At 41.4% G+C, this 18,932-nt stretch overlaps 1 non-coding gene and 1 pseudogene across 1 annotated transcript; both read left to right on the forward strand.

The window, feature by feature from the left end:
- The first annotated feature begins 11,273 nt into the window (after positions 1-11,273).
- LOC116858544 lies at positions 11,274-11,481 on the forward strand. The gene has a single exon (XR_004380937.1). It is a non-coding gene; the product is annotated as a small nucleolar RNA U3 (small nucleolar RNA).
- Positions 11,482-15,056: 3,575 nt separating this feature from the next.
- On the forward strand, positions 15,057-16,951 carry LOC116879847 (annotated as a pseudogene).
- The last annotated feature ends 1,981 nt before the right edge of the window (positions 16,952-18,932 follow it).

Consider the following 18,932-nt stretch of genomic DNA (forward strand, 5'->3'; position numbering starts at 1 on the left):
GACTAGACTCAGGTCATACATTTTGACAAGAAAAGCCACAGAAATGAGGCTGGGGTCTCTGGGCATCTCATCAAGGGTTCATGATGTTAACCCTTCACATTATTGTGATGAAAATTTTGCTCATCTGGTCAAGTGGTTTTCTCCACCATAAAATCACCATTGTTTCCTTTATACTTGATAAATATTTTGTAGGGAGGTATTCTGAGATTATGCCAATGTCCTGTCCCTTGCCCTACCTACCCACCAGCCTTAATATCCATGAATCATTGCCTGAATTGCTTGTCACAATGATCATGGTCAAAAAGTGATTTTCTTACTTCATCATTTCTTCTGTATTTAGTTTACATTTGGATATAAGAGTTTTTTCCTCTTCCTCATTTACTTGTTTATTCTTTACTTATGGACTCATCATTTCCTATTTCATTCAGTGGGTTGTAATGTATTTCTGAAGTTATTGTCATCATTCCAGATTTGGCCAGTGGGAGTCACCTCAAGCTGACTTTTATCCTGTTGGCATACCCCCATCATTCTACAAATAATTTCCTCACTTTATGGTACAGCTAGGTGTTCTAGGCTCATTTTGTATGTTCTCTGCCTCAGCTCTAGAACGAGTCCTGGTTACTTTACATGGAGGACAGTATTTAGATATCAAGATTTGGGCTCAGTGCGTTCACTTCTACTGGTGTGTCATGGCTACTAGGTCCTAGCAGCAGTCAGAGCTAGGAAATACATGTGTGTGCATACATATGTATATAGACACATACACCCATATTTATCTTTGTATATCTCTAAATATACACCATGAGTTTATGCTGATCCATTTGATTCCAGTCCAGCACCTCTGAATATCTACAAGCCTTTCCCTGTTACACACTTATAAATCCCCCTTTGACAGTGAGAATCCAGGTTCCCATATTTTTTCATATTGACTTCAGTATATTTATTTGCTTGACCCCCACTGTATTTAACAACCTCCTGCCTCCTAGTCCTGCTATCTCCAGAAACCCTTCTCAAGAGTGTCATCTTCTGGCTACCCAAATATCATCACCTACATGGCGCACCACCATCCAGTGGATATCAATTCTCCGCACATCGAATGACATACATTCTGTGACTTTCTAGCCAACATTCCAAAAGGAGCTCTAGAAACTTTCCAAAATTTATAAAGAAAAATAAAGATCGATGAATAATTACAACGTTGGTTTTGAAAAAGAAGAGCAGGGGTGCCTCGGTGGCTCAGTTGGTTAAGCATCCAGCATCGGACTTGATTTCTGCTCAGGTCATGATCTCAGGGTCAGAGATAGAACCCCACATGAGACTCTGTACTGGATGTGGAGCCCGCTGAAGATTCTCTCTCTCCCTCTCCCTCTGCCCCTGCCCCCCACACTGCATGCATGCACGTGTGCTCTCTCTCTCTAACAATAAAACATTTCTTAAAAAAGAAAAAGAACAGCAAAGATGAGTATGGTCAACACAGGAACATGCAGCTTAAATCCTCCTTCATGGTAAACTCACAGTCTGCCTTGTAGGGAATGTGATCACTACATAGCCTCCTGCTGTCAACAGCTTCAGGGTTAGCCTCAGCTGCTCAGAGCTATCTTGCCCAAGGTCACATCTTTCTGGGGCTGCCAGGATATGTGACTAAGGGCTAGCAGGCTATAGCCTGGTCATTTCTGCCTGATGTTGGACTCTCTGACAGTTAATGCTTGTTCCAAAGTACTTCACGGGGCTGGCTGGCTGAGGCTTTGTAGACTTGCACCTTAGATCACTTTCTCTGCCCAATTCTGCTCCCCGCCCCACCATTTCCACTCACAGGGTGCTAATCCCTAATAAACCTTTTGCATCCCAAAGTTCATCTGCAATTCTGCTTCCAGGGAACCTGACATGTGACAAGGAGAGATTAATTGTACTAGATATTATAATATAAGGCCATAGTAATAAAATTACCATGGTGCTAGCATAGGAAGAGGGAGATAATAGAAAATAGTATCTTTGGGGCCACTACGTTAAGAAAAATTTTAAGTTTATGAGATATTTTCCCAAATGACAATGGAATTAATTAACTAAGATATAAAGTGTTTTCAGAGGTTGTAGGAATAAAACTTAAATATCTTTAGCATTGGGACCCCTGGGAGGCTCAGTTGGTTAAGCATCTGCCTTCAGCACAGGTCATGATCCTGGAGACAGTGAGGGCAGGGAGGGGTGTGTGCAGAGAGGACAGAACTCAGTGGGAAGCCTGCTTCTCCCTCTGCCTGCCACTCTCCCTGCTTGTGGGAGCTCTCTCTGATAAATAAATAAATAAATAAATAAATAAATAAAATCTTAATATATCTTTAGCATTTTTTTTTAAAGGAGTAAGTGATCCTTTTTTTCTAGAAGTCCTCAGAATCATATTCTATGTTGATCTTTATGCTGATCTATTTATCTGAACATATGGTATTTCATTCATCTGATTCTCAGGAAAAAACAAACAAATAGTTCACTGTTGTCTTTGTTAGGTGACTATAGGGGAAAGGAAAAAAAAAAAAAAAAGACTCACCAGAAAGGAGTTATTTATAACTAGGTAGCAAATGAAGTTTGTTTCCATGGAAAATTTGTTTCAATTTTTAAGCCTGAAAAGGTATAAAATGCATCTGAGTTAGGGAAAATGAAAAGTGCTTAAAACCAAAGGAAGTCTTCAAAGAAAAGTTTAAGTAAAAAGAAAGTTTGGTAAAATCACAGGGTACTTAAATATTCTTGCTGAGCTTTGCCAAAATGTACATTTCAAAATTAATATCTGACAAAGATGACCCCTCATTACTGAGCAGCCACTCTAATCTGTTCGCATGTCATCTTTGAAAGATTGGTTATACAGAGCCTGCTGTGTACCAGCTACCCAAGAATGGATGGCTTGTTCTGGTCAAAGAACTGATTGTGAGAACAAGCGAGACACATGACTTCTAGGCCAGGTTATTTTCATGGGTCCGAAGATGCAGGTGCAGAGTCATTAACGATGTAAATTATCTTAAGGAATGAAGCAGAAGAAATAAAGTGGGGCATAGAATTCACATCTACTCACTCCTTATACAATGGTCTTTCAATGCTGGCCTCCAAGAATACTAGATATGATATGACATGACATGACATGATATGATATGATATGATATGATATGATATGATATACATGATATGATACCATACTAGGTTATTATATATTTTTAAGATTTTGTTAATTTTTGCGAGAGAGAGCTAGTGCATGATCATGAGCAGGGGAGGGAGGTGTAGAAGGAGAAGTAGATTCCCTGCTGAGCAAGGAGCCCCATGCAGGACTCATGCAAGGACCCTGGGACCATGACCTGAGCCGAAGGCAGACGCTTAACCAACTGATCCACCCAGGTGCCCCATACTAGGTTATTATAAAAAGTCGTTTCGGGGCGCCTGGGTGGCTCAGTTGGTTAAGCGTCTGCCTTCAGCTTGGGTCATGATCTTGGGTCCTGGGACCGAGCCCCACATCAAGCTTCCTGCTCAGTGGGGAGCCTGCTTCTCCCTCTTCCTCTGCCTGCTGCTCCCCCTGCTTGTGCTCTCTCTCTCTCTGACAAATAAATAAATGAAATATATTTTTTTAAAAAGTAGTTTCATCAGTGCAGGTGAATCTTAATTATTTCTTGAAGATAATTAACAGTCACACACACAAGCCACAATACAGATTTCTTAAACGCCTATCAGTTTAGGGGGGAAAAATCAGAGTAACTTATATGAATCTCTGGAATAATGATATTGTTTATTGAGTGAGGACTCCAAGTCTTGAGCTAAGCACTTTACCTAGCCTTATTTTATTTCATACTTAAAACAATTCCACAAAATAGGTACTATTTTTAAATCTCATTTTAGAGTTGGGAAAAACAAAACACAGAGTTTAAATCTCTTACTCGAATTCACACAACAGGTAGATGGAAAACTTTGAACTCAGGAGATTTTAGTAATTTGGTTTTTATCCTTTTCACCATAGTGTCTCACAGATGAAGGTAAATGCTAGTGTGGCTTTTGAATGTAATTAAAAGATAGCCAAATTTCCTTTTACTTTGTCTATATCAATTTAAACACCATGCTATTGGCATTTAACAAATGCTTACCCACTGAGTCTTTGAGGTTCTACATCGTTTAATTGGGATCTGGGAACCTTGTTTCTTCAGAGGATAAAAGCTCCTGGGCTGACTAATACAGTTATTCTTGAAAGATGATAACAGCATTAGAACATAATTAGTAATTCCACTAACCAATCCACACTCTTTTTCTTAAATCTTGTTAATATTCTCTTATTTGTGATTTCTCATTGAAATGTCTTCTCTTTAAGTTCAAGCACTGTCATTTGTCACTAAAGCCATGTTATGCTGAATGTCTTATACAATTACATATGTTTATGACTTCTTATTTTCCCTGCAGCACAGGCCTGTAATTTCTTCTCAAGCGTTGTCTTATTGAACTCCTAGCAGTTCTTTTCAAATCAATTGAAATGCAGAAGTAACAAATTCCGAAGCACGCACTGTAGAAGCCTTGAAACACTGTAGATAAACCGGTTCGGCATAAAACAAAGGACAACTCCTCTGCTCGTGGAATGGGTGACATTTCACATAAGGAGAGAATAAATATACCCAAGTAATGAATGACATCTTGATCTTTTCCACACATTCACTTAAAAAAAAAAAAAAAAGAAAATATAATCTCCACTAGTTGCTTGCAGTTGATGTAACCTTAGCATAAAAAATTCCGTTATAACTCTTCTTGAAAATTACTCTGTAACATCTCTCTGAAAGATGTTACAGAGTGTAACATCTTTCAGAGTCTCCTTGACAGATGCTTTCCTAGATGCAGTGCTAATGATGCCAATCAGCTCTAAGGGTTCCAGAAAGGGATGTTGCTGCACAGATGCTTCCGTATTGTGTGACACTTCGGTTTCTAGCAAACTCGATTGGTCAGTTCTTTGACCTATCACCCTTTCAGACACTTCAGGACCATGTCATCTTTATACTTCTGAAATCAATTGGACATCTCCTTTGATAATGCTTTATGATTTTCAACAAAGCACTGATTTTTCCAGCCCTCATTTTCTTTTTTTTTTTTTAAGATTTGATTTGATTTGATTTATTTATTTATTTATTTATTTGTCAGAGAGAGAGAGAGAGCACACAAGCAGGCAGAGAGGCAGGCAGAGGTTGAGAGAGCAAGGAGCCCGATGTGGGACTCCATTCCAGGACCCTGGGATCATGACCCCAGCCGAAGGCATCGGCCCAGCCCACTGAGCCACCCAGATGTCCAGCCTCATTTTCTATTTCTTCAAAAGGAGAAGGTTGGCTAGGTATTTCCAACTTTCCTTAGAACTTGAATTCTCTTTAGTTATTAGGATTCATCAATGTCAAGTGCTTGAAAGTTTCAAATGATTTCACATTTGCATATTTCATAAAATACCTCAACATGGAAAAAAGAATTAAAAAATTGTGAGTAAATACCATGGCAGATTATGTAAAATAAGTAGACTCAACTTTGAATGAACCCACACATCTTAATTTGGTGTAAATAATATTATAGTAACTGTTTGTTCTTCTGTTGGGTCCCCCAAAATTGGGTACCCCGTGATTAAAGGAGCGAGACTGATAAAAAGTGAAGGTCAAGCAAAGCTTTACTTCGCGCCAAGCATCAAGAATCAGACCGACCGTCAAACACACCGGTCGGGGACGCCCCTTACAGAGGATGACCCCTCCCTGTTTTCCAGACTAACTTTTATAGAGCAAAGGCCATGTGGTTGGGCCTGGCCACACACAGGTGGCTAATTGAATTACAATTCACCCCACAGTAGCCATGGAAACTAGCCCATCACCTTGGTAGCTAGGAGACAGTACGCGCCCCCACTGACTGAATACCTCCACCTGACCTGACTCACCCTTGTACTTGGACTTTGTTACAAGGGACTGGTTTCCCCGGACTCCTTTTAAATAAGTTCCCCTGGGGGGGCAAGGTCAATTTAAGTTTTACAACAAAATGGCAGTTCAACTGGGGTGGGGCCGCTCTGGCTGAAGAGGCCCTTACACTTCATATGTGTATCTCAGCTTCAGAGCTTAAGATATTAGGAGTTTTCTAGGAAGGGGACAGTATATGTAGGAAATATATGTGTACCTCTTGTTGAAAGCACTGCCAACAGCTTCAAAAATTGGCACATACCTTAAGGGGATATGAAGACTAGTAGAAGTCTTCATTTGACTCCTGAAACATCCAATGTCTTCCTACAACCCCATATATATGCTAAAATCTCTTGCTGTTCCTGCACTGGGATCTTCCGCCCCAGGGCCAATCCTGGATTCTCAGCCTCCTGCTACAGTCAGCAATTGTCCCCAGGGCAAACGTATCCTTGATGCCTGCCATTCAGTACTCCCTCTAAGGCCATCAACTGTTACCTATTTTGGTGCAGTCCCCCACCTGTGTGCGCCCCCCACCCCCAGATCCTTAGTTATGCTTTCTTTTCAAATTCATATCAGAATCTTTAGTCAAATATATACTTTGCCTTGTTTACTATGGTTTCATGGAGGGGGGGTCTGAATCAACTTTCAAAGGCATATTTTACCTTATTTACTCTTAATGCCCACATGGCCCACAGATCATTTTTCAAACAAAAGGAAAAAGAGGGGCATCAGTTTGGCTCAGTTGGTAGAGCATGTGGCTCTTGATCTCAGGGTCATGAGTTTGAGCCCCAAGTTGGGCACAGAACTAACTTTAAAAAATTAAAAAAAAAAAAAAAAGGCAGTTTTCATGGCTGACTTCCATCAATATGGGAGGCTAGACACTATAAAACATTAATGTTAATACATCACATGGGATTGCAATAAACAAAATCTTCAAGTAGTCCATAGTAAAAAGTATGCTAAAACCAGGATGGAGTAGCAAGAAGCTTGGAGATTGTACTACCCTGAAGGTAAATATATCAGTGTATCAGTTGATCAAAGACAAAACCTTGGGCTAGTTCCAAAGAGACTTCTTGAACCTTGAACCTCAGATTCCTAAACAAGGAAAGATCTTTGAAAAAAGCTATAGTTCCCAAGATGGTGGTTCCTGTTGGCTCCTAGTAGAAGCATCAAAAAATCCCCAGTTTAGGCCTGTAGGATCCCCCCAAAATAAATACATATAATCTTAGCCATTGCCAAACATAAGAGAAAATAAACCACTATGACCTACAATCGGAACAACAGGCAGATTTAGACTTCCATGGTCTTCAGATATTGGAATTATAAAATCAAAATATAAAATACCTTTGCATGAAATTTTAAATTGAATTACAAAAATGGTCAAGCCAACAAGAGACCGGCTACCAAAAGTGGGAATTTTAAAATAGAATTAGAGTGTACTTGGGGTAAGCATCTGTCTGCCTTTGGCTCAGGTCATGATCTCAGGGCCCTGGGATCCAGACCCCTGATGGGCTCCCTGCTCAGCCAGGAGCCTGCTTCTTCCTCTCCCTCTGCACCCCCACCCTCCTGCTCTCTTGCACTCTCTCAAATAAATAAAATCCTGATTTTTAAAAGATTTTATTTATTTGAGAGAGAGAGAGCATGAGCTGGGGGAGAGGCAGTTGGAGAGGGAGAGGAAGACTTCCAGCTGAGCAGGGAGCCTGACACAGAGCTCAGTCTAGGACCTGAGCCGAAGGCAGACGTTTAACTGACTGAGCCACCAGGCACCCCTCAAATAAACAAAATCTTAAAAAAAAAAAAAAAAAAAGAGTGCTCATGAAAATATATATTAAAACATTTTAAAATTTCTTAATGCCATTGGTTAAACAGTAGATTAGGCACAGATGTTAAGGATGCAATGGAAGTTGAATCTAAACAAATCACCCAAAATGTCATACAAGAAAAGGGTATGAACATTTTGAAAGTGGGATTGAGAAACATGGAAAATAGAATAACAAAGCTAATTTATGGATTTCCGGGCGATAAATTAGTGAGAACAGAGAAGAAATCGCTGGTAACTTAACAGATAATAATGTTCCGATTCTGACAAAAGATAAGATCCATAAACACCCAAAACATTTATCGCAAGCTTGTAAGTAAAACACTCTACACCTACTTTATATAAACTCTAGGACACAAAGGAATACTTTACAAGCAACTTAGGAGAAAAAATAATTGGAAATGAATGACCACCTGACTGAAGATTGTACAGCAACAATTCAGGTTAGAAAACAAATTGATCAACATCTTCCAAGTGCCAAAAGAATCTATTAATCTGGAATTAGAAAATGATGAAGGATAATTGGAAGGCCGGCCCAGACAGACAGGGGCCCCCACCCTGAAAAGAAATCACCATTAAAAGGATTTTACACCGTAAGGGCCTATTTAGCCAGAGCGATTCCATCCGGGTTAAAGAGTGATTTTGTTTATGCAGTAAAACTTAAACTGACCCTGCCCACCCCTCAAGGGAACTTACTTAAAAGCAAGCCCAGAAAACCAGGTAACAAAGCCCAAATACAAGGGTGGGTCATGACAGGTGGAGACATCCAATCAGTGGGGCGTGCATACCTTCTCCCTAGCTACCAAGGAGTATGGGCCCCCCACTTTGGGCACCTTTTGGGCGCCAATTCTGACCAAGGTGATAGGCTAGTTCAAATAGCTACTATGGGGTGAATTGTAATTCAATTGGCCACCTGCGTGTGACCTAACATGACTGTGCGGCTTTCTCTGTGTGTTACAATCTCATTGGCCACCTGTGGGTGGCCAGGCCCAACCACATGGGCTTTGCTCTATAAAAGTTAGTCTGTAAGGCAGAGAGGGGTCGCCTTTTTGTAAGAGACTGCCCTGACCGGTCAGTTTGATTCTCAGTGCTTGGTGCGAAATAAAGCTGTCCTTGACCTTCGCTTTGTATCAGTCTCGCTCCTTTAATCAAGGACCCATTATTGGGGGACCTTACAACACTACCTGAAAGGAGCCCTCCACCCTTTCCCACATGATAGATAGATGACAAAAACCTGATTGAATGACCGGTGCTTAATCAGGGAAAAGCCCGCCAATAAGCCCATAAAAACCCCTAGACTTAGAAACTCCAATTGTAACCCTATTGGGTCCTCCTCTGTCTTCAGGAGTTTTGTACTCTCATTCAATGTAGTTTACTACTGTTCAATAAAACCTTGCTTTGCTGCCCACCTCTCTGCCTGGTCTTCATTTTTCAGAGCAGCAGGACCATGAACCTGGGGAACGAAGGAGAAGGAAATCCTGTAACAAAAACATTGACCCACTCTCAATTTGTGAAATTGTCTTTCAAGAATGAAGGCAGGGTGACCTGGATGGCTCAGTCAGTTGGGCGCTGGACTCTTGATTTTGGCTCAGGTCATGATCTCGAGAGTCCTGGAGTCCAGCCCCATCTTTGGCTTCTGCTGGTGCCCCTCTCCCAGCTTGTGAGCGTGTGCACTCTCTCTCAAATCTTAAAAAAGAATGAGAGCAGAACAAATCTGTTTTGAGATTAATATTTGGGAAAATCTGCCACAGATCCTCACCAAAAGGATTTTTTTTTTTTTAATCAAAAGAACTGTAAAAAGATGACTTCAGAAAGAAAAAAAAATACCTTGGAACAAAGACTTGAGATCTGGTGAGTAATAGCAAGGAAACTGGTGAACTTGTGGGTAACATTAAATAAACATTATTTATATGAAATAAAAATGTTATGATGTATCATTTTTGTGTTTTTAAAGGACTAAATGAAAATACGGAATAACAAGTTATGAGTTAGGAGTGGAGGTGTAAAGGTGTTCTAAAGACTGTAATTCAGCAGAGGAACAGATAATGAACTATAGACTTGTTGGTATAAGCAGGCATGATAAACTTTTCAAGAATAACTAGTAAATGAATGGGAATAGTATGTAGACCTTAAAATTTGTAGAGAGGTAAAATGAAATTAAAAAATGACAAACTTTTAATTTTTTGTTTAAGATTTTATTTATTTGACAGAGCGAGATCACAAGTAGGCAGAGAGGCAGGCAGAGAGAGAGAGGAGGAAGCAGGCTCCCCGCCGAGCAGAGAGCCCAATGCGGGACTCCATCCCAGGACCCTGAGACCATGACCTGAGCCGAAGGCAGAGGCTTAACCCACTAAGCCACCAGGCACCCCCAAACTTTTAATTTTTGTAAAGAAAAAATGAAAAAGCAAATCATTGAAAAAGCATATACAGGGGTGCCTGGGTGGCTCAGTGGGTTAAGCCTCTGCCTTCGGCTCAGGTCATGGTCCCAGGGTCCTGGGATGGAGTCCCGCATTGGGCTCTCTGCTTGGCGGGGAGCCTGCTTCCTCCTCTCTCTCTCTGCCTGCCTCTCTGCCTACTTGTGATCTCGCTCTGTCAAATAAATAAATAAAAGCTTAAAAAAAAAAAGTAAAAGCATATACACAGCAAAAAGACGATAGAAACGAATTCTAATATGTGCTTAGACTAAAATTCCAGTTAAAATTCAGAGATTGTCAGATTGTTATAAAAAATAATGTCCAGACTTTCTAGGGCTGTCCATAAATGAATAATGGGTACTCTACTTACTCTCTCACCATATACAACTATGAAATTTCCAAAATACATGAAGCAGTTATTTGTGGGCATTGAGCAGTAGCACTGATCTGTGGTCCTTAAGAAAATGGAAATATGTGAGGTGAGCTCCATATTCAACCCCATGTTCTGCCTGGGCACCTCGCTAAACCATGGGGCAAGGAGGTAGAGCCTCAGCAGAACAAGAGACAGGGTTCTAGACTATTGTAGTGACTGTAATGAGTGAGGCGGGTTAGAAGAAAGGAAAGATCCGCACCAAAAAAGCAGCTCCAAAGTTATGCAAAGGAATTCCTTTAATGGAAGTCCAGTCTTTGACTGAATGCTAAGTTGCACGTGCTGGAGAAAACATCCAGGAGACCTGAGAGAAAAAAACAGCCCCTAGTGGTTCTAAGAACAGAGAGTCACAGAGTCCTGGAGATCAGAGTTCTAAGCAAAGAAAGTAGATGTTGCTGTTTAACTCTGGGCTTTGAGTTTTGATCTCAAATCTCTCGTGCCTAAGGAACAGGGCTCCTTTCGCTGTGGAATAAGAGAACTCTGGATTAGCCCTAAAAAGGTAAAAAAAAAAAAAAAAAAAAAAAAAAAGCTCCAACAAGATCAGGCTAATCCAAATTAAAAATTAATTTACTTCCAGAAAAATAAAAATCCTAACATTTATTAAAGGAAGACAACCAAATCTAGCTCTACAATATAGTGTCCACAATGTACAACATTCAGTAAAACTTAAAAGTTGCAAAACTATACTGTGAGGGATCGTTTCTATAGTTCGTTACTAGAGAAGTTTCTCTGAATGTGTAGAGTCCCTGAAACCAAGAGGAGGAGGAGGCACAGCGTCCCCCTTCCCGAGCGTGAAGCAGACCCTGGGTATTCTTTTTGCAACTGCACTTGGTCACTGATGATGGGTCTTCTTCAAAGAAGCTAGAGGGAACGGATGCTGTCTGAGCAAAAAACAAAACAAACAAAAAACCCCTTATTAGTTGTGAGAGGGAGGGGAATGTCATAAGTCACCAGGGAGGAGACAAATAATAGAAACCTATCTAGAGATGGCTGTGATCTTTAGAGATCTTATTTGTTTGTTTGTTTGTCTGTCTGTGTGACAGAGAGCAAGAGAGCACAAATGGGGGCGGGGCGGGGGGGAGAAGCAGGCTCCCTGTCCTGATGACAGAGATTTTTAAAGGACATCAGAATCGGGGTGTTTGGGTGGCTCAGTCGGATAAGTGTCTGCCTCCAGCTCAGGTCACGATCCCAGGGTCCTAAGATCCAGCCCTGTATTGGGCTCCCTGCTTCCCTGTCTCCTCCTGCTGCTCCCCCAGTTTGTACTCTCTCTCTTTGTCAAATTAGTAAGTAAAACCTTTAAAAAAAAAAAAAAGGGACCTCAGAATAGCTATTATAAGTATATGAACTCCTTGAGAGTAAAAAACCATGCCTTCTCCCAAGGAGGCAGTATAGACTAAGGGCCAAGAGTATAAGCTCTGGCATCAAGCATCAATACCTGGGTTCAAATCTCAGATCTGTCATTTGATACTTACGTAAAATTTGGAAAGGTATTTAAGTCATTCAAGCCCTGGTGACTTAACCTTAAGATGGGAAAAAGGGTATCTTTTTCCTAAAGTTATCCGGGATTAAGTGAGATAATGTATAAGGAGTATCTAACACATGAGTAAGTGCTCTGTAAATGTTATCCATTATTATATATACCATAGCACAGACTGGCTTATTCTGCATGTTCAATATTTTGAATAAAGAAAGGAATGCATGACCTCAAAGGCTATCATCGAGCCCAGTGGCATTCAAATCTGGTCTGAATGTTAGAAACCAGCTGGGGTAGGATTAGTGCACATTATGTTGTCAAATCCACTCAAGGCATCAAGCAGCTGACCAAATGGAGAAGGGGTAACCAACATCTGTGGTCTGGCCTCTTGCAATGAGAAAACAGACGAGAGCACCAGACGAATTGAGCATACTCAACTTTCTGGAGCCACTTTTGGGAGAACCGAGAGCCAAATGTGCCCCACCTGGCTGGAAGCACCTGGTTTATCTGCTGCTCTCTGTTACTGATTAACAGTAGGCATCCCTCTTGCCACACCCAAACACAATTAAATTTTAAAATAGCATGACTTTAGGAAGAACTGGACAAAGTGCAGGTAGGAGGTCATGGATCAGGTGGGAATTGGCGGGGTATAGGTAGCAATGATAGTTGGGAATCAGAAAACACTTTGTACCCATGTACTTTGACAAAGAATCAGATCCAAGTTCTGCCCCTAGAGTGGAAGAAGATAGGGAGCCTTCAGAACTAGGTGTGGGAATCTGTTAAAATCCCACACTCAGGATCAAAACCAAATCACATGGAATCTGAACTTTTTGTGTTACAAACTGTGGCCCTCATGGAATCTCCATTGGTCATGCCCAAGAGAGGTCAACCTCAGAAGCAGAGTAGGATTGTGAGGAGGGCACTAGAGACGCAGGTAGGGACTTCAGGTTTAGTCTGGGCTTTAACACTAGCTCTCTGTGGACATTTTCTGATCTTCTAGGCCTTTCCCAAAGTGTCTCCCCAGCATTTTATTTTATTTTTTTTAAAGATTTTATTATTTATTTATTTATTTATTTATTTGGCAGACAGGGATCACAAGTAGGCAGAGGGGCAGGAAGAGAGAAAGGGGGAAGCAGGCTTCTCGCCAAGCAGAGAACCCAAAGCAGGGCTCAATCCCAGGACCCTGGGATCATGACCCAAGCCCAAGGCAGAGGCTTTAACCCACTCAGCCACTCAGGTGCCCCTCCCCAGCATTTTAACAGGTGTTATTGAAAAAAGGGATCTGGTTAACCAATATCTCCCAGACGATCATATGTGAACCACCGGTGATAGATGAGATGACTCTAGGAAGTTCTTGGTTGAAATTAACATTTTTCTGTTCTAATTAATTTTGGCAAATGACCTAAATTTTGCATTGAGAGTAGTGATATCAAATACTCTTTAGAATGTATTTTTGGGGCTCCTGGGTGGCTGAGTCATTAAGTGTCTGCCTTCGGCTCAGGTCATGATCCCAGGGTCCTTGGATGGAGCTCGGCATAGGGCTCCCTGCTCAGTGGGAGGCCTGCTTCTCCCTCTCCCACTCCCCCTGCTTGTGTTCTCTCTTGCTGTCTCTCTCTCTCTCTGTCAAATAAATAAATAAAATTTTTTAAAAGTATTTTTTAAAAGATGAGTAGGTTAAAAGAAGAATATTAAGTCAATAACAGTACAGACTGCACATACGGCGAAAGGCATGAAGATGGTATGCAAATGACTGAAATTTGATAAAAGTTTTGCTGGGCGAAACTGAACTGGTTTATATATTGCAAGACTCTTCAGAGATTATGTCATGTTGATGAAAATTTTGCCTCTTCAAGAAGGGATTTGGCATCAAGCATTTCTTTAATTCATTTGACTATAGATTCTCTCCTTCCTTGAAAGTAGCCGAGTATCTTGTTGAACTCTTTATCTGGAAATTTCATTTTGGGAAATGCTGATGAGAAATGCTGAGGTGGCTTTTAGATCTGACCTTAGAACCTTGGCTCCTTTTCCTCCCCTATGTTTGATGTTAAGTCTTAGGAGACAGCTCAGGAATGGGGCTGGAAATGGGTGTCGAAGAAGATTTATAGAATGGCAAAAAGCATATTAGCTCCTAAATGCAATGTAGTATCCTGGACTGGATCCTGGAACTTAAAAAGGCATTAGCCGGAAAGAACTATTGAAATCAGTTTAGTTTAAAAACTTAAAAAAAAGGTGGGGGCGGGCACCTGGGTGGCTCAGTGGGTTAAAGCCTCTGCTTTCAGCTCAGGTCATGATCTCGGGGTCCTGGGATCGAGCCCCGCATTGGGCTCTCTGCTCAGCGGGGAACCTGCTTCCCTTCCTCTCTCTCTGCCTGCCTCTCTGCCTGCTTGTGATCTCTGTCTTTCAAATAAATAAATAAAATCTTAAAAAAAAAAGAAATCATAGTTTAGTTTAGTTAATACTAGTTAAAACTAGCAACAAATAGTCTGGAGTTTCATCAACAACTAGGAAGGTTCTAAGGTTGGTTTCTTAGTTTGACAATGTACTGTGTAATATAAGATGTTAACAGCAGGGGAATGTGGGAGCTGTGTCAACAGGCTGTGGATGGAGCTATGGGGTCTAGTAGGCAAAGCCACCAAGCCTGGTAACATTTCCTACTCCTTTGCCTGGTCTTGTGCTGATCAGCATGAAAGGACAAGGGCTAAACTAAACTCAAGAGCAGTCACAAGAAGAAACTCAAGAGGCACCAAATCCTTGGTTAGGCACTTCCGTGTGCTTCTGTTGGTACCAAATTGACCCAGAAAGAAGGCCCTGCTAATAGCAAAAATAGGGGCATTTTCCACCCTCCTCTCCCACATTCTGTTCTGGTTACTCAGCCCCCCTAGTCACAGTACAGTCCTTACAACATTCTTCAACTTTAAATTAAATTTAGGGCCAAAGTCCTCTTGGGGCCGGAGAAGGTAAAATTTTCTAGATTAAGGACGGGAGCATGCTCACCTATCAGATTGGAGAGCTGCAGTCAGATTGGGCCATAAAATCGTCAGTGGGTGTTGGTGGACAAGGCAGGTGGATGGCTGAGAGAGGCCATGGTTCTGTAACTCTGCAAACCTTCCCCAGACCCTATGTCTAGGAGATAAATGGGTGGAGAAAAGAGAGAGGTAACCGCTTACTTCCATGTGCAGACAGACCCTGGCATTTATTACAGGCTTATCACCAAAGTCTACAAGTTATTATATTTTATAACAAACAGTTATTACTGGGAGAGAAGGAAAACTAGACCTAAGGGGAACAGAAAGGGAGATAAGCATCAATAGAAACCACAAACACATTTTATGAGGGGCCTCCCTTAAGTGTCTTTCTTGGAGAATCTTGGTCCACCTAAAATATTAATATAGAATCTTCAAGATAAAATTTCTTGTCATTGATACAAATTAACATAAATATATATGATTCATGTGATTGTTCTCAGTGTAGCTCAATGCAGAGGGAAGGAAGGAAAAGGACAGTGGGAAGACCTGGCTTGAACAATGCACTTGACTGGGAAGTAAGCTGTAGGTGTACTCAGAATCACATGTAGGGAAGATTTCACTCTTTTCCAACTGTTTAAAGAAATGCTATTGCTTCTTTCTATATTAATTTGTTTCTAGCTATTTAACCAAACCCACTTATTAATTTCAATGCTTTTAACCAGTTCTTTTTAGTTTCCTAGGACTAAAACTATATCATCTACAAATAATGATTTTTGTTTCTTCCTTTTGATGTTCATTCTTCTTATTTTACTTCATATCTTACTGCATGGGGAAGAATTTTCAAAACAGTAGATGATCATTGATAATAACTGTCCTCATCATTATCATTATGATCATTATTTTAAAAGAGTGCCTCTCATGTTTACCCTTTAATTTTATTTGCTTTTGATGAACTGTTCTTTATCATATCTTACCATTTTTCCCACATAGTGATTCATCTCTTCTCTTCTCTACCAGCTGGACTCCCACCCATTCTACAAAGATCATATGAAACCCTTTACTCTTATGAAGTCTTTGTATACAAAAGTACGTGTGCATAAACACCCAGCTAATCTCAATATCATTTTTGTGTAGTTCACAAAGGACTCTCATATACAGATTCTCACTAGATGCTTTTGACAGACTATGGAGTAAGCATTGCTAGGACTATTCCACAGAAGGAAATTCAATCTGTATGGCTGAGCAAGTAGCCCAAGAACTTACAATTAAATTGACTACAGTTTTGCATTTCAGAGAAAAGATATTTATATCTCAAGGAATTGCAAGAGTTGAGACAGTCCAAAGTGTCACATCTAACTTACAAGATAAGGTATTGAAAAGCATCTTTCACTTTTCCACCTGCCCCCCGCCACCCTACCCCAGTGTGGTTCAGGCTCTACTGCACTCGCTTAGAGCTCCCGGCTGCCGCTGAGCTCACACAGTCGTTGTCTCTCTCTAGCCGTGGTTTTGATCATCTGCGAGGACCTCTTCAGCCATGATGACATGTTCTCCAACATCTATAAGATCCAGGAGATTGCAGATGTGCCTGGAGGCAGAGGGGAAGACAGTCAGTAGGACAGAAGGTAACCTTGGTGACTGGCTGGTTGGTGGAGATTCCTCTGCTGAAGGCTGGGAGGGTACCGAAAGCTCAGTCATCCCTGGTGTTGAGATTGTCATGAACCATCCCTTGCAAGAAACCGACTTCACAAAAGAAGCCTACAGAAAGTACATCAAGGATTACACGAAATTAACCAAAGGCAAACTTAAAGAACAGAGGACAGAAAGAGTAAAACCTTTAATGACAGGGGCCGCAGAACAAATCAAGCACATCCTTGCTAATTTAAAAAACTATCAGTTCTTTATTGGTGAAACGTGAATCCAGACAGCATGGCTGCTCTTGCTGGACTACTGCAAAGATGGTTAACACCCCAAACACGATTTTCTTGAACATGGTTTAGAAATGGAAAAACGGGGGCATCTGGTGGCTGAGTCAGTTCAGCATCCAACTCTTGATCTCAACTCAGTTCTCAATATTAGGGTCGGGAGTTCAAGCCCCACATTGGGCTCCACGATGGGCATGAAGCCTACTTAAAAAAAAAAAAATATGGGGCGATTGTGTGGTTTTGTCAGTTAAGCATCTGCCTTCAGCTCAGGCCATGATCCCAGGGTACTGGGATCTAGCCCCGCATCAGGCTCTCTGCTAAACGGGGATTCTGCTTCTCCCTTTCCCACTCCCCCTGCTTGTGCTCTTCCTCTCTCTCCATCTGTCAAATAAATAAATAAAATCTTAAAAAAAGAAGAAGAAGATGGGACGCCTGGGTGGCTCAGTTGGTTGGACCACTGCCTTCGGCTCAGGTCATGATCCCGGAGTCCCGGGATCGAGTCCCACATCGGGCTCCCAGCTCCATGGGGAGTCTGCTTCTCCCTCTGACCTTCTCCTCGCTCATGTTCTCTCTCACTGTCTCTTTCTCAAATAAATAAATAAAATCTTTAAAAAAAAAAAAAAGAAGAAGAAGAAGAGGAAGAAAAGGTATGAATCGACGCTGAAGACAGGCATCTCAACCTCTTTTCCGAGCAGCAGTTTCTCACATGGGATGGCTTAATTAGGACAGCTCCATTGAGATAGCCCATGGGAACCCCAGACTCTAGAATTCAACTTCTCGCTTTTTCTTCCCAAACCTGATCTTTCTCCTCCTTTCTCTGTTTGGGTAGATAGCACTACCGCCACAATCAGTGACCTGAGAGTAATCTTTGACATAACTTGTTCCCTCTTCCCACCTCTCCTTCCACATACAATTTCTGTATCTTATTTATACTGACTCCAAAATACGTCTCAAGTTCGTGCACTTCCTGACTACCACAGCCCTAGTCTGGGCAACTGTCATCCCTCGCCCATTGGTGCAGAGCCTCCTAATCAATCTCCTAGCATCTGTCTGTTCACTTAGAAATTCTTCCCGTCGCAAGTAACAGGATACCCTTACTTAAAATGGACTTGATTCCCCCCCCCATTACAAGAAATCTAGAGATAGGCACTTGTGGCTTTGCTTCAGTCCATCTCTGGGTTGTCATCTCTATTTTTTTTTTAAGATTTTATTTATTTATTTGACAGAGATCACAAGTAGGCAGAGAGGCAGGCAGAGAGAGAGGAGAAAGCAGGCTCCCTGTTGAGCAGAAAGTCTGAGGTGGGGCTCGATCCCAGGACCCTGGGATCATGACCTGAGGCGAAGGCAGAGGCTTAACCCACTGAGCCACCCAGGTGCCCCTGTCATGGCTATTAATCTTGGCTTTTTCCCCTTTGGTTTATCTTAAGAGATAAGGCATCGCATTAGTGTTCAAGGGCAGAGAGAAAGCAGAAAGGCAGCGCCCAAACTTCTCATAAACACAGCTAAAGTTTTCCCAGAATTCTTTGGGAGATGTTCCCTTATCTCTAGCAGAATTGGGTTCCTGACTCCCATCACCATACCTAGCTGCAAGGATGGCTGAGAACAGGAGAAACAGGGTGGCTCAGAGCTGGGGCTTGCCCATTTTTATATGGTCCTTGAGCTATCAACAGGTTTTATGTTTTTAAGGGGTTAAAAAAAAAATGACTACCTAACAAAAGCCGTATGGCCCAGGAAGCATAAAGTATTTATTATCTGATTCTTTACCGGGAAAGGTGGCTGACCCCTGATTTAGATCAAATCTAATTTCCTAAAATGTAAACCTCATTCGATCATTCCTCCGTTTAAAAATCCTTCAGGGTATCCCAAGGATGAAGTGGATTTTAGCCTTACCTTTAACAAGCCCTATGAGGTTCTGCCTGATTTTGCTTACCCTTCCAATCAATCTTATTTGCACTTTATACTGTATGTCCAACC

This window comes from Lontra canadensis, unplaced genomic scaffold, assembly GCF_010015895.1.
Source record: "Lontra canadensis isolate GAN:19392208 unplaced genomic scaffold, GSC_riverotter_1.0 scaffold3, whole genome shotgun sequence".
Taxonomy (NCBI): Eukaryota; Metazoa; Chordata; class Mammalia; order Carnivora; family Mustelidae; genus Lontra; species Lontra canadensis.